Below are 12,879 nucleotides of genomic sequence, written 5' to 3'. Positions count from 1 at the left end.
ATTTGGGCGGTCATAGAAGTTATGAGTAGCTGCCACAGTGTTATCTTCTTGTTGAAGCTGTAGGCATTCATCAGTATAATGACTATAATCAGCACAGATTCTGCATACTCTTTGGGGTACTAACTGTTGGCTTTGCTGCGGTAGGGAAGGCTGAGCTTGTTGTTGTTGATTCAACTGTAATTGCTTCAGTAGGTTGGTCATCTCACATATACTTTGTGTAAGAGCAGTAGTCTCAGTGTTAGAGGAAACTTCTGCAACAGCTTTTGAATGGGTGCTCCTGTGCCTGTGATTCCTAGTAGATTCAGCTAAGTCGCTGATCAGTTGCCATGCTTCATCTGCAGTCTTGTACTTCTTCAGAGAACCATTACTAGTACCATCTAGTGTAGTTTTATCCCGAGGCTTCATGCCTTGAATGAAATAGCTGATTAACACTAGCTTGTCAATCATGTGATGGGGGCATGCGTCTAGAAGATTCTTAAAATGCTCCCAGTACTCGTAGAGAGTTTCTGATTCTCCTTGAACAATACATGAGATCTCTTTTCTCAATCTATCTGTAACTTCACCTGGAAAGTATTTCTCCAAAAATTCTCTCCTGAGTGTATCCCAGTTGGTAACAGTCGCTTCAGATTGGGAGTAGTACCACTCCCTTGCCTTTCCCTCAAGAGAAAACGGGAAGGCTGTTAACAAAATAGAAGTTTCATTCGCACCCTGACGCCTAACAGTAGAACAGGCTGTCTGAAAATCCCTGAGGTGCTTAATGGGCTCCTGAGCAGTTAAGCCATGAAACTTGGGTATTAAGTTGATTAGTGCAGTCTTCAATTCAAAATTTGCAGCCAGAGTTGGATGATGCACTTGATACGGCTGCATTGTAAAATCTGGGGCTCCAGCTTCCTAGAGAGTAATCCTCCTAGGTTCTGCCATTCTATCTGCACGTGAATCAACTGAATCAGTAGTAAAGGAGCTTGTTTTGCTCTCAGATGGCGGTTCAAATTCGCCCTCAGATGAGACTGGTGAATCGATAACAATCACTTCACCACCCTCAGAGGCTAACTGACGTCGAGCTCGCCTAATACGTGAAATAGTTCTTTCAATTTCAGGATCAAATGCGGCTAAGCTCGGATCAGGCAATGAACGCGTCATTCAATGAAGGAAACATATAGGTCATGGTAATAAAAATAAAAATAGAATATGCAAATAAAATAAAAATATGTACACTAATTAATAATTTAGCACACAATTGCAACTCTCCGACAACGGTGCCAAAAACTGGTGCGTGGCAGAAGTTAGGCAAAATAAGAGATTTTTAAATAAGAGAGCAGCGTTGCAAGTATAGCCCTTAACCAGCTAAAATTCGCCTCACCAATTTTAAAAGGTGTCACAACAATTAATTAAGAATAAAAATACTGGGAGTATGAATCCCAGGTCGTCTCCCAACGAGTTGCGAGAAAGTATGCTATTTTATTAATTAGGAATTTTCCAAGGGTTTTGAGAGTTGAATAATGAGCAATCAAATAATTGTAAATTGAAGCAATGAAAATAAACTAAGAATAATTATGGATATTCTAATTAAAAAGCCTTGACTGGGGGAATGATTAATTGGAAGTTCTATCCTTGTTGGGATCTCTTAGGTGTAGTATTAAAGAGGTTGTTGTTTTCACTTAGTTAACCCTTACTAAATAAAGGAAAGTCAAGTGATTAAACTAACCCTTATTCACATATCCTAGTCCTCTCCCTTAGGAAAGTCTAGCGTTAGTAAATACAGAACTAGCCAACAACGTACAGATTAATCAACACGTAAGCCTTCCAGCTCAAGTGTCTCCTTTTAATCAACCCCATGTCAAGTATGGAATCTACTCCATTGACATGAATATAACGCTTATAAAAATATAAGAAGACATGATGAATTTAAATAAAATAAGGATTTAAAATTAATTAAAAGGAAAAGTAATTCTCTGCACTAATAATTCATGAAAATAATCCAATTGTAACTCTTAAATAAAGTAAATAAGGATATGGAAGAGTAAGGGACAAAGTAAACAAACTAGAATAATATCTTCAACGGAGGTAATGACTTCTACAATATCCAAGAGTATGAAACTAATTAACTATGAATGTAAAACCTAAAAACTATCCTAATGTGAATGCATCTTAATGTGTGTTGATGCGTGTTGAGTCTCTGCATGTTCCCTGGCTTTGTTTTGTGTTTTTGGGCCGAAAACTGGGTTAAAATGCGGCCCGAAATCGCCCCCAGCATTTTCTATTAATTATGCAGATCGTGCAGGTCACTCGTCCACATCGTCCACGCGTTCGCGTCATTCAGCGATTTTTCTTGTCACGCGTGCGCGTCGTGCACGCGTTGCGTCATTCGTGTAAACTCCAATCCACGCGTACGCGTCAGGCACGCATTCGCGTCGCTGCGATTTTCTCTATTCCACGCGTTCGCGTGAGCCATGCGCGCGCGTCAGTGTTCGCTGGTCATCTCCTTAGTTTCTTGTGTTCCTTCCATTTTTGCAAGCTTCCTCTCCATTATCTTAGTCATTCCTACCCTATGAAGCCTGAAACACTTAACACACGGATCACGACATCGAATGGTATATAGGAGAATTAAAATATATAAATTAAAGATCTTTGGAAAGCAAGTTTTCAACCATAAAACAATACTAGGAAGGAAAATATAAAATCATGCAATTAGTATGAAAAAGTGGGTGAAGACTTGATGAAACTACTCAATTAAACACAAGATAAACCATAAAATAGTGGTTTATCAAGCAGCAATAGCTTCCTTTACATTAGCAAGCAACACGGCCTTCTCCTCTTTTAAACCGACAACCTCCACCTTCAAACCGGCCACCTCATCCTTCAAGGTACCAACATCGGCCAAAAGCACGGTAGTCCGGGACTCAGCATCCGAAGCCTTCCTCCGCTCTTCCCCAAGCTGAGACAAAAGAGAAGTCTCAACCTCGGAAAGGCGAAGGATCTCAGCACCAGACTCCTCGGATGATTTCACTGCCCTCTCCCTCGCCGACTCGGCATCCGCAAGTAACCCCTTCAACCTCGCCACCTCGGCCTAAGATTGACGAAATTTCTTGCCCAGAAGGCCCACTTGAGCCATCACAGGCTTGGCCTTCCGGACAATCACAGCGGAACAAAGAAGGGAATGGTAAAGGGACTTCGCTTGGAAAGACACATCGCATTCACGGAAGAAATCCTTCGTACCGGGCATAAACATCCTCCGATTGCTTACGGAAGAAATCAAAATGACGATCCATCACCGACGGGACTGCACCCTCCCCCTCCACCAAGTTCTCACTATCAACATCCTCCGATTGCTTACGCTTCCGGGAAGCACCTTCCGGCGACACAACCACCACATCATCATCAACCTCCACGCCTCGACCTGACCCTTGGCTGCCTCCTTCAGTCAACGCCAGATCCTTAGAAGCAGCCCTCATATCATCAATAGGTCGTGAGGTCGGAGTGGATGGAGAACTGCCAGAAGGAGTCCCCTGAGACAACTGAGCCTTCAACCTAGCAAGAGTCGTCAAACCCCCAGCCATCTCAACTGCAAGAAAGATAAAAAGAGGAAACAGCATAAGTACCCAACTTTGAACCACAAAAAAAAGATCACACACCAACATAAGCCCGACAAACAACCGGGTCACCCATCACGTCCCTGGGATTAAGAGGACACTCCCCAAACAACTGCCACAAGACGAGGGTGACATCCCGGTCTTCCGAAGTCAAAAACTCCTACGTCACCCGAGTGAGAACGGACGGCCCCGCCCCAAAATTCCAATATGTGGGGAACCGCCGCTCACCCTCCAACGTCAGCCAGAACGGATGATGCCCCCTTGCAGGACGGACCTTGAAATACCCACTCTTAAAACTATGAGAAGAATCTTCATACATGCCGAATACCCGACGATGAGGCTGAGCCCTAAAAGGCATATACCCCTTCTTGTGCTTCCCCTCCTTGGACGGAAGGGTTCACAAGAAAAGAAAAAAGAAGACATTTACAGACACCAGAAGCTCTAGGAACTCGCACACGAGCTCAAAAGTCCGGATCGCCTCCCAGCTGTTCGGATGCAGCTGGGATGGCACCACGGAACATCGGCTCAACAACTGCTGAACAAAAGGGGAAAATGGCAGCCGCATGCCAAGACGGGTGAACATTGCCTCGTACACCCACAGCCAATCCGGAACGGTTGGCGAGTCCAGATATGTGTAACAAACCCTCTCATCAACCCCCGGAATGGAAAACTCGTAATGACACTCGACGTCGCCACCCCCGCAACAACCTCCTCATCACAAAGCCGTTGGAGGTCCGCTTCCGTCATCCGCGACGGCGTCCCCCACACATCACTGGTTACCCAGGAATAAAGGGAAGGGACGCCCCCCGCTGGTATCACTGGAGCCCTCACACCCTCGGTCCTCCGACGCGCCATACCTAAAACAGCGATGAGCACCACCGTCAGCCCAAGCTACACGACAGAAAACGGCGAGGGAAAACTAAAACAGATACCACTACCCACTACCAACTACACAGTGGTGCTCATCCCCCTATGCAACCCCAATCCACACCAAAAACACAGAAATGCAAAGGCAGACAAGAATAGAATAAAACTGCAAAATAAACAAAGACAAAAGGAAGCCAACCTGATAATGCGAAGCGAAAGTCTGAAGAATGACGAAACAGAAGAGCAGAAGTGCGACCAGAGAAAAACAGAACAGCACCAGGATAAAGGGAAAGTACTCTCGCAGTTTAGAACCAGGAAATGCAACGAGGGAAAGAGAAATAGGAACCAAAATGGTTTTTAAACACAAAGGAAAAAGACAAAAGTACCCCAAGGAATAAACAGAACTCCAAAGGGTAAAAATGGAAAGTTTCCCCTTGCAATAAATGCTCCTTTGGGAAACCAAAAACTCTACAACACTTAACATTATGCTAAAACTCTAAATTCTAAAACCTTATGCTAAAACATAAATTCCAAAACTCTACAACACTTAACCAAATTCTAAATCTTTAATCTAATCCTAAATCATAATCTTTTCATCCTAAACTTTCAAACCTAAATCTTAATCTGTTACGGATCCAGCTCACGGATCCTACATCCAGAAACGGACTCCGAACCCGGTTGCCTGGGTTCAAACCCGCTCCGCCACTCAAAGAGCCCGAAACCGGCCCAATAAGAACTCCTAACCAACTTTCGAATTCAAATGCCTCCCTTATCTTTGCCAAACAAGATAAGATAAGATATTCACTATCACCTATAAATAAAGGACTCAGGTCCCCCCAGGTATTCATTCATTTCTCACACCTTATACCTCTCAGATCTATTCTGACTTGAGTGTCGGAGTGTTTTTGCAGGTACCTCCCCCCATCGCTCCAGTCAAACAATCCGGCATCCACTTCGACCCGCAAGTTTTCGATCCACCTCTCAACCCGTACCGGAGGCATCCAGTACATAATCCTAAACCCTTTATCACATAAAGACCAATTTTTAACTATCCTTTTTCCAACACCACTTCATTATATTTGTCTCATTTGCATGACCAAAACATTACCACCTTTACTGTAAGTTCATATTGGTATTATATTTATATTCTTCCCATGCTTCTCACAAAATCATTTTCCAAATCATTGGCATAAATTCTCTTGATTAATATTTCAAAACAAATTTATAATTAATCACTAAACAATGAACCACCTAGCTTCTTTATCTTTACTACATAAAATATTTTTTAAAGTATTTTTTAATATTAATTATTAATTTCAAAATTTTTATAATTACATTACAAACACCTATTTTCTTTTAATTTTCCTAAAATGAATAATTTAAAATATAAACAATACTTATGCCAATGTTTTTTTCCCTTTTTTGACAGGGTATCCTATGCTCGTTCACTTTTGATCCCATTCTAGTGCTTACTTACTCACAACCATTATTCCTTAGTCATTACCAAAAAAAAAAAAAAAACCAGTTCAATGTTAGCTTCTCTAAATCAGCTACAATGCCCTTTTTTAAAAACCATCACAACGTATTTTTCAATATGGGCAGTATAAAACGGAAATACTACATCAAAAAATCGCATTATCAAATACCTACATCTACAATCATAAGCCGGTAAGCCTACCCATGACACCGGTAATAATTAATTTAATGACTTTTTAATTATCACATAAACACTAATTTTTAACTAACCAAATCGACAACCAATTGCAAAAACACAGTCCTTGTCTCTTGCAAGAACAAACCCCAACACAGACGTGGGTCCTGTGCAACAACTTCTGGCACTAACCCTACGTGCATATCCTCCTGCTTGACAAGTGGCTTCTATACATGTAAAAAAATTTGCTAATGTATACCGTAGCAAAGCCCTAACTACTAACCTAAAGTGTGGGGGTTTAACTCCAACTTTTAAACTCCTTCATCAACTGCTAATTTCTTGGTCACTTGATTCTAATTAGAGGGTTAAGTTCAAATCTAGTTTATGTTCCACAAAACTCCAATTACCCAAATATAAGAGGATTATATGTCACGTATTCTGTTAAGTCCAGATAATTAGAAATTTAGGAGAAATTATTTTTAAGTTGTTGTTCAAGCAAAGAGCTTTTCCAAGTTTTACAAGAACTCAATTAGAACAAGGGTCATACTTCCGTTCCACCCAGATTCATAAAATAAAGAACGAAAACAATTTTTAAAATTGAAATCAATACATGAATTAAAATAGAACAGGAATAGTATTAATCCATAGAATAAATAGAGCTCCTAACCTTAACAGTGGAGGTTTAATTGCTCATGATTCAGAGAAAAAAACAAGGATTCTGAAAAACTGTAAAGTACGGAATGAGGTATGAGAAGAGATTAGAATAGCCCGAAGGACTGATTCTTTACTCTCTTATATCTAATCCTAATTAATGTAAAATATATTTTCTAAAACTAAATAATATCTTTTCCTATTTGTAATTAAAATAAAATTTAATCAAAATTAATAAAAGATTGCGTGCTGGCTTCAATTGGACGAATGGGGACCACTTGATTTGCAAAGGGTAGCACCGTTGAGGCCGTGTGTGTTCTTCCAAGTCTTCTTAAGCTGGCGCCAAACTTGAGTAACCTCAAGTTTGGCTTCAAGTGATCCGTAAGCACTCCTTCAAGTTTCCTTAATTGGCGCCAAACTTGAGGTTTCTCAAGTTTGGCTTTAACTCATCAGTAATGCATTCTTCAGTTCTTCTTGGTTGGCGCCAAACTTGAGGTTTCTCAAGTTTGGCTTCATCAAGCCCGTGATGCACTCTTCAATTCTCCTTGCTGCCGCCAAACTTGAGTAACCTCAAGTTTGGCTTCAACTGATCTGTGTGCTTCCCTTTGAGAATGAGTGTGTGGCGCCAAACTTGAGGTATCTCAAGTTTGGCTTCAATGAGGCTGAAAGCAATGGGGCTTGTGTAGTACTGCCTAGCGCCAAATTTGGAGTTTCTCAAGTTTGGTGCCACCAAGGCAGCAAGCAAAGAAGGCATTGTGATGATCATGGCGCCAAACTTGAGATTTTCCAAGTTTGGCGCCACCAAGGTAGTAATTCCATATGAAAGGGGTAAACTATTATCTATCGTTGGAAAGCTCTGAAAGTTGGCTTTTCAATGCCGTTGGAATCACGTCAATTGGACCTCTGTAACTTAAGTTATTCCTGTTTGAGTGCAAGGAGGTCAGAGTTGATAGCATCATCTACTTTCTTCCTTTTCTTCTACAGAAACTCCATCAAATCCATCCGAATGCTACCTGAAATAAACAGAATTACACACAACTCAAAGTAGCATTCATAGTGGCTAAAAGATTTTTAAATCTTGATTAAACATAACAATTCAAATGCAAATTCATTAGAAAAAGATAGGAAAGATGCTCACGCATCAAGGAGCACACACGTGTTTAGCACCCACCATGTCTCAGACCATCGATGGTTGGACAGCAGTCTCATATGCAGTGTCATCCTGCCCTTGATACAGTCCATCCCCTTCGTCAGCATCCTTGTTCTACAAGGTGCAGTAAAACAAAGCTATCGTTTGAAACCCTCGTATAGAAAGGTTTGGATGGCGAAGTAAAAGACAATTACACAGATATACGGTGATTGGAAGGAGTCATACAATAAGGTACCAAAGTTGCTTCAAGCACTTCAGAGTTGTCCCAAAACAATCTATGAGTTAAGGGTTGTACCGTACTATGATGGGAATCTTATGGTACGTGATTGTAGCATTTTGATAAAGTATTCTCGGCCTTCCCTACTTGTGTAGAGGCTTTCAAGCGTTGCAAGATATTCGTCTCTATCGATGGCACGCATCTGTACCGCATCTGTACCGTATCGGTAGCAGCAATATACTTCTTGTTGCATTTGCAATTGTTGAGTCTAAGACCACAAAGTCCTACTCTTTCTTCCTAACCAATTTGAGACAACATGTGACCCCACAAGAAGTCCTGTTGATTATTTTTGATAGATTCCAGGCGATCAAGGCTGCACTGAGAGCCGATGATAGTGGTTGGCAGCAACCTAGAGTGTTCCATGCTTATTGTGTTAGGCACATGGCGGCGAACTTTATGTCGTGTGTTAAGTTGGCAGAGGGCAAGCGATATCTCATAAATGCTGCTTATAGTCCAAGTAAGGTTGGGTACGAGTGGTACATGGATGCCTTGAGAGGTTTGTCGCGAGAGATGGTGGACTGGGCTGGTAGATTGAACAAAGAGATCTGACTACAACATTGTGACATCGACTGCTGTGTTGGGCGCATGACGACAAACCCTCTCCGAGTGCATGAATGCAGTACTTAAGGGTACACATTATTTACTGATTTCAGCCATCGTGCGATGCACCTACGAGAGGCTGCAGCAGTTGTTCGTCAGGAAGGGCAGGGGGCACAGGCATAGTTGGGGGCGGGGAATCAGTTTTCCCAATGGCTGATAGCTACTATTAAGGAGAACAGAGAGATAATCTCGAATATGTGGGTTACTCACTGCGACAGACGGGCTTCAATTTTTGTGGTTGAGGAGTTAGAGCCTTTCGAGAGTTGGTTGTAAGGTTCGTTCTGGGTTCGGTTGACGGCTAGCACGTGTCACTGTGGCCTTTTCGAGTCACTCTATTTTTCATGTCGTCATGCACTTGCCGCTTGTGCCACTGCAAGTGTTGAATGGGAACCTTACTTGCATCTGGTTTACATGCAAGAGGCTGTCTTCAAGGTGTATGAGGCGGAGTTCCCACCGATACCAAACGAGAAGCTTTGGATGGAGTGACATAGGTCACGGGTGCGTCCTAATCTAGCCATGTGCAGAAAGGCTACTAGCAAACCTATTTCTACCAGATTTCATAATGAGATGGATGAGGGTGAGCGCCAAGAGAAGAGGTGTGGTTTATGCAGGCAAACCGGTCAATACCTGGAGAAGTTGTGCAAACCAGCCTACAGACGAGGCTTAGCTTAGTGTCACCACTTTGTTCATTGGTATTTGCGATTGTTGTTTGTGTAGTTCCTTTGATTGTTCACTTTGTTCTTTGCTTACTTCGGTTATTATGAAACTGAATGTTATAAGTGATGTGTATTTACTTTGATTATCTTGTACCCGAATGGTGTTTCCATTCATACGTCATTTATATTGTACTTGAATTCTAAAATTTGAAATACAACAACGTAACACATTTATATATAACATCTATACAGAGACCATAAAGGTGGCTTACAAACTAAACAACATAGAGAGTACAAGTTACATCAACGATGTATACAAACATAGATAGTGTTACCAAAATACAACTTTAACAACATATGAAATAACATAGAGTAACAGTATAACAACATCATCGGTGCTGATCACTCGGATAATGCAGGCAATGTCCGCTACCACATTGCGGAGGTTGTGCCTATCGGTGAGGTCTGCTAGGATGTGGGTCCGGAGGAGGCTGTGGGTGAGGAGAGGGATCTTGTGACTAGGGTGGTGGCTATGGAGGTAGTGGATGATGAGGGACAAAGTAATTGTCTAAGTAAGGCACTGTAGCATATGGATAGGGCTGATGCTGAGGTTGAGTAGGGGGAGGACACGGAGGTGGTGGCATCGGCTGGGATGCCATCTTCAAGAGACCATAGTTTGCCAATGGTGGTGTCGCATACTAGGCACTGGGTCGGACATGTGTGCCGTATGAAGTGCCAATTCCTAGTGAAGTGTTTGAAACCCAAATTGTGGTAGCCATAGGAGTAGACAAATGCTAATGAACATGCCCGATGCTCTGCTCCCTCCCCGTGCTAAACTGGTCGGCGAGACACTGCATCATATGCTAGTCGGTGGTACGAATCTGGAATGCCTCCTAAAACTGGATTTCCTTGACCATTGATGGCTCGTGATGACTGGTGGATGTCCCGAGGTCATGCCATCCAGACAGGGCAATATCCCAAGTGTCCCGACCTGCTTGGGAATGTGAACCCGATGGTGGAGGTGGTGGTGGAGGTGGAGGACAGGGTGATAAAGGCAGTGAGTCATCTTAGTCGCCTGGCGAATCACCATGCTCCTCCTGTCGATTATACTTAGCCTCCTCCTCAAACTTCACATCCAAGCGCTCCCTACGAGGCCTAACCCTGTCCCTCCATGCTCTTCCGTGATCTCTAGCACCCTCTCTCTCCTGATAGGCCTCTGGATGTCTGGCTAAACCTCCTTGGCATGCCAACAACGATCAGGAACATCCTGGGAAAGGTGTAGGATGTCCCTCGGCTGGCTGGCAGTAGGTTGGACATCACCAGGTAAGTCCAATAGCCTGGCGTCATCAAGCACATGCTGCCCTGACAGGTGTCTAATGCGGCAAGCCTGCTAGAACCAATTCCAATACTCTTGCGTAGGACGATAGTCTGTGAATGGTTGAATGGATATCCGATGTCCCTCCTCAAATCGAGCCCTCCAACCATCATACCACTCCCAAAGCTTGGTAGGCCACCATACATTCTTGCCCCATCCTGTGGTGGTTAGAAACCTGTCGATGTTGACTGGGGCAGCTAGCACTGGCTGCTTGCCACCAAACTGGTGCTTCACCTGGTCAACATGGTGAAACTCTATGATGTTGAAACAGACGGGGGGAACAACACACATCATGTGCCCCATTCTGCCTCATTCTTCAACCATATCAGGCAGAGCTCCTGCAGTGCAAGGTCGTTGACAACGTCAATAGGAACAACGTTGTAAAATAATCATCAGTAATAGGTACTAAAACAACATAAGTAATTCATGCAAGTGTAACTGAATAAAAGAATCTCGCCTACCTCATCTAACTGAAGCTGATCCAAGTCCCGACGCCTTCGGAAGACTCTTTGCTTATGCTGGTCACTACTCTACTGCGTCATACCTATCAACCTGTAGACATTTATAAGAATAACAATGCTTCAATTTATCAAACATCATGTTGAATTACATAAATGAAGAAGAAGAAAACCATAAGTAACTGTTATCTCGCAACCATGGGGTACATATAAACCTATCATTCAGGTGGACACCGTTGGAAAAGTCTCTGGTATATCCAAGAGACTAGCAGCGGAATGCGTCCTGCAATGTCTGTGGTGGCTTGATGTGTTGCACTTCATAGGGATTAGTACATCCATGCAAGCACCATCGATCCCCAAGACAGAGCACCGCGCCGCTGAAAGTCCTCAAGCAGTGGCAACCACCGGAGATGGACCTGATTGTTTGACTTGTTAATCATTAGGTAACCCCCAATTATCAGTAGCATGTAACACCTCGTGTACTGTCAGAGGGTGTCTGGATCATGGGTATCGGGCATCTGCCGAAGTCGTTCCTGAAGCCATATCAACCTGAGGGAGAAACACTCCTTCCTCTGCGCACCCTACTGCTAAACTACAGGAGGCATGGCACCAAGTAGCCGCTCCACCAACTCCCAGGTCTCGGTCTCATACCATATCTGAAAATCCCAAAAATACCCACCTACTGGCTCTCCATGCGCGTGTAACTCAAGGTGGTACGCAACGTCTTGCAAGGTGATTGTGCACTCACTCCATGGCAGGTGGAAATTGTGGGTCTTAGGACACCATCGCTCCACGAATACTGTGATCAGGGAGTTATCAAACACAAAGTCTCTAAGTGACACAGTGTCGCCAAAACTAGCCTCTCTCAAGTAGGGGACAATGGCATCTGGTAGTGCATGTGTGTGACTCACTCGCCTCGAAAAAATCAAGCGAGGCCTCTAATAAAAAAAATCCTAGATAAAAATCTAAAAAGCTATAACACTATCAAAGTTAACAAAACAAATAAACAGATAAACATTAACATAATAATTTAACTTATAATTAAATTAACTTAACAAATAACTATAGAAACATTTAGTTAATAAATTAATTTAATTAAAAATATTTACTTAAATAATTAATAACTAAATTAGTAAATATCTAGTTAATCAGTTAACTTAAATAAAAATATTTATTTAAATAATTATTAGCTAAATTAATAAATATCGAGTTAATATATTAATTTAAATAAAAATATTTACTTAAGTAATTAATAACTAAATTAATAAACATCAAGTTAATATATTAATTTAAATAACAAAATTTACTTAAATAATTAATAACTAAATTAATAAATATCTAATTAATAAATTAACTTAAATAAAAACAAAATCAAATTAAAATTTACCTAATAAATTAATTTCATTAATACCTAAAATCATACCTTACCAATTAATCCTTATTAATAATGTATTCATCCACTTAACATATATGGTAGACTAGTTCTATAAAAGTACCCTCATTATGGTTATACATTCTAACATAAACCTAAAAATGGGACAAATGTCTATTTAAAGGGCGATGTAAACGATTATACATATACACTGCATCTTCTCTTATTTTAT

General features: G+C 41.8%; 1 non-coding gene across 1 annotated transcript; it reads left to right on the top strand.

Moving 5' to 3' along the window:
* Positions 1 to 445: 445 nt before the first annotated feature.
* LOC148570344 (small nucleolar RNA R71) lies at positions 446 to 549 on the top strand. Its single transcript, XR_015907892.1, has one exon. It is a non-coding gene; the product is annotated as a small nucleolar RNA R71 (small nucleolar RNA).
* The last annotated feature ends 12,330 nt before the right edge of the window (positions 550 to 12,879 follow it).

Source organism: Arachis ipaensis, chromosome B3, assembly GCF_059453495.1.
Source record: "Arachis ipaensis isolate K30076 ecotype BB chromosome B3, ASM5945349v1, whole genome shotgun sequence".
NCBI lineage: Eukaryota > Viridiplantae > Streptophyta > Magnoliopsida > Fabales > Fabaceae > Arachis > Arachis ipaensis.
The sequence above is the reverse complement of the archived record's forward strand: the minus strand, read 5'-3'. Positions and strand labels throughout refer to the sequence as shown.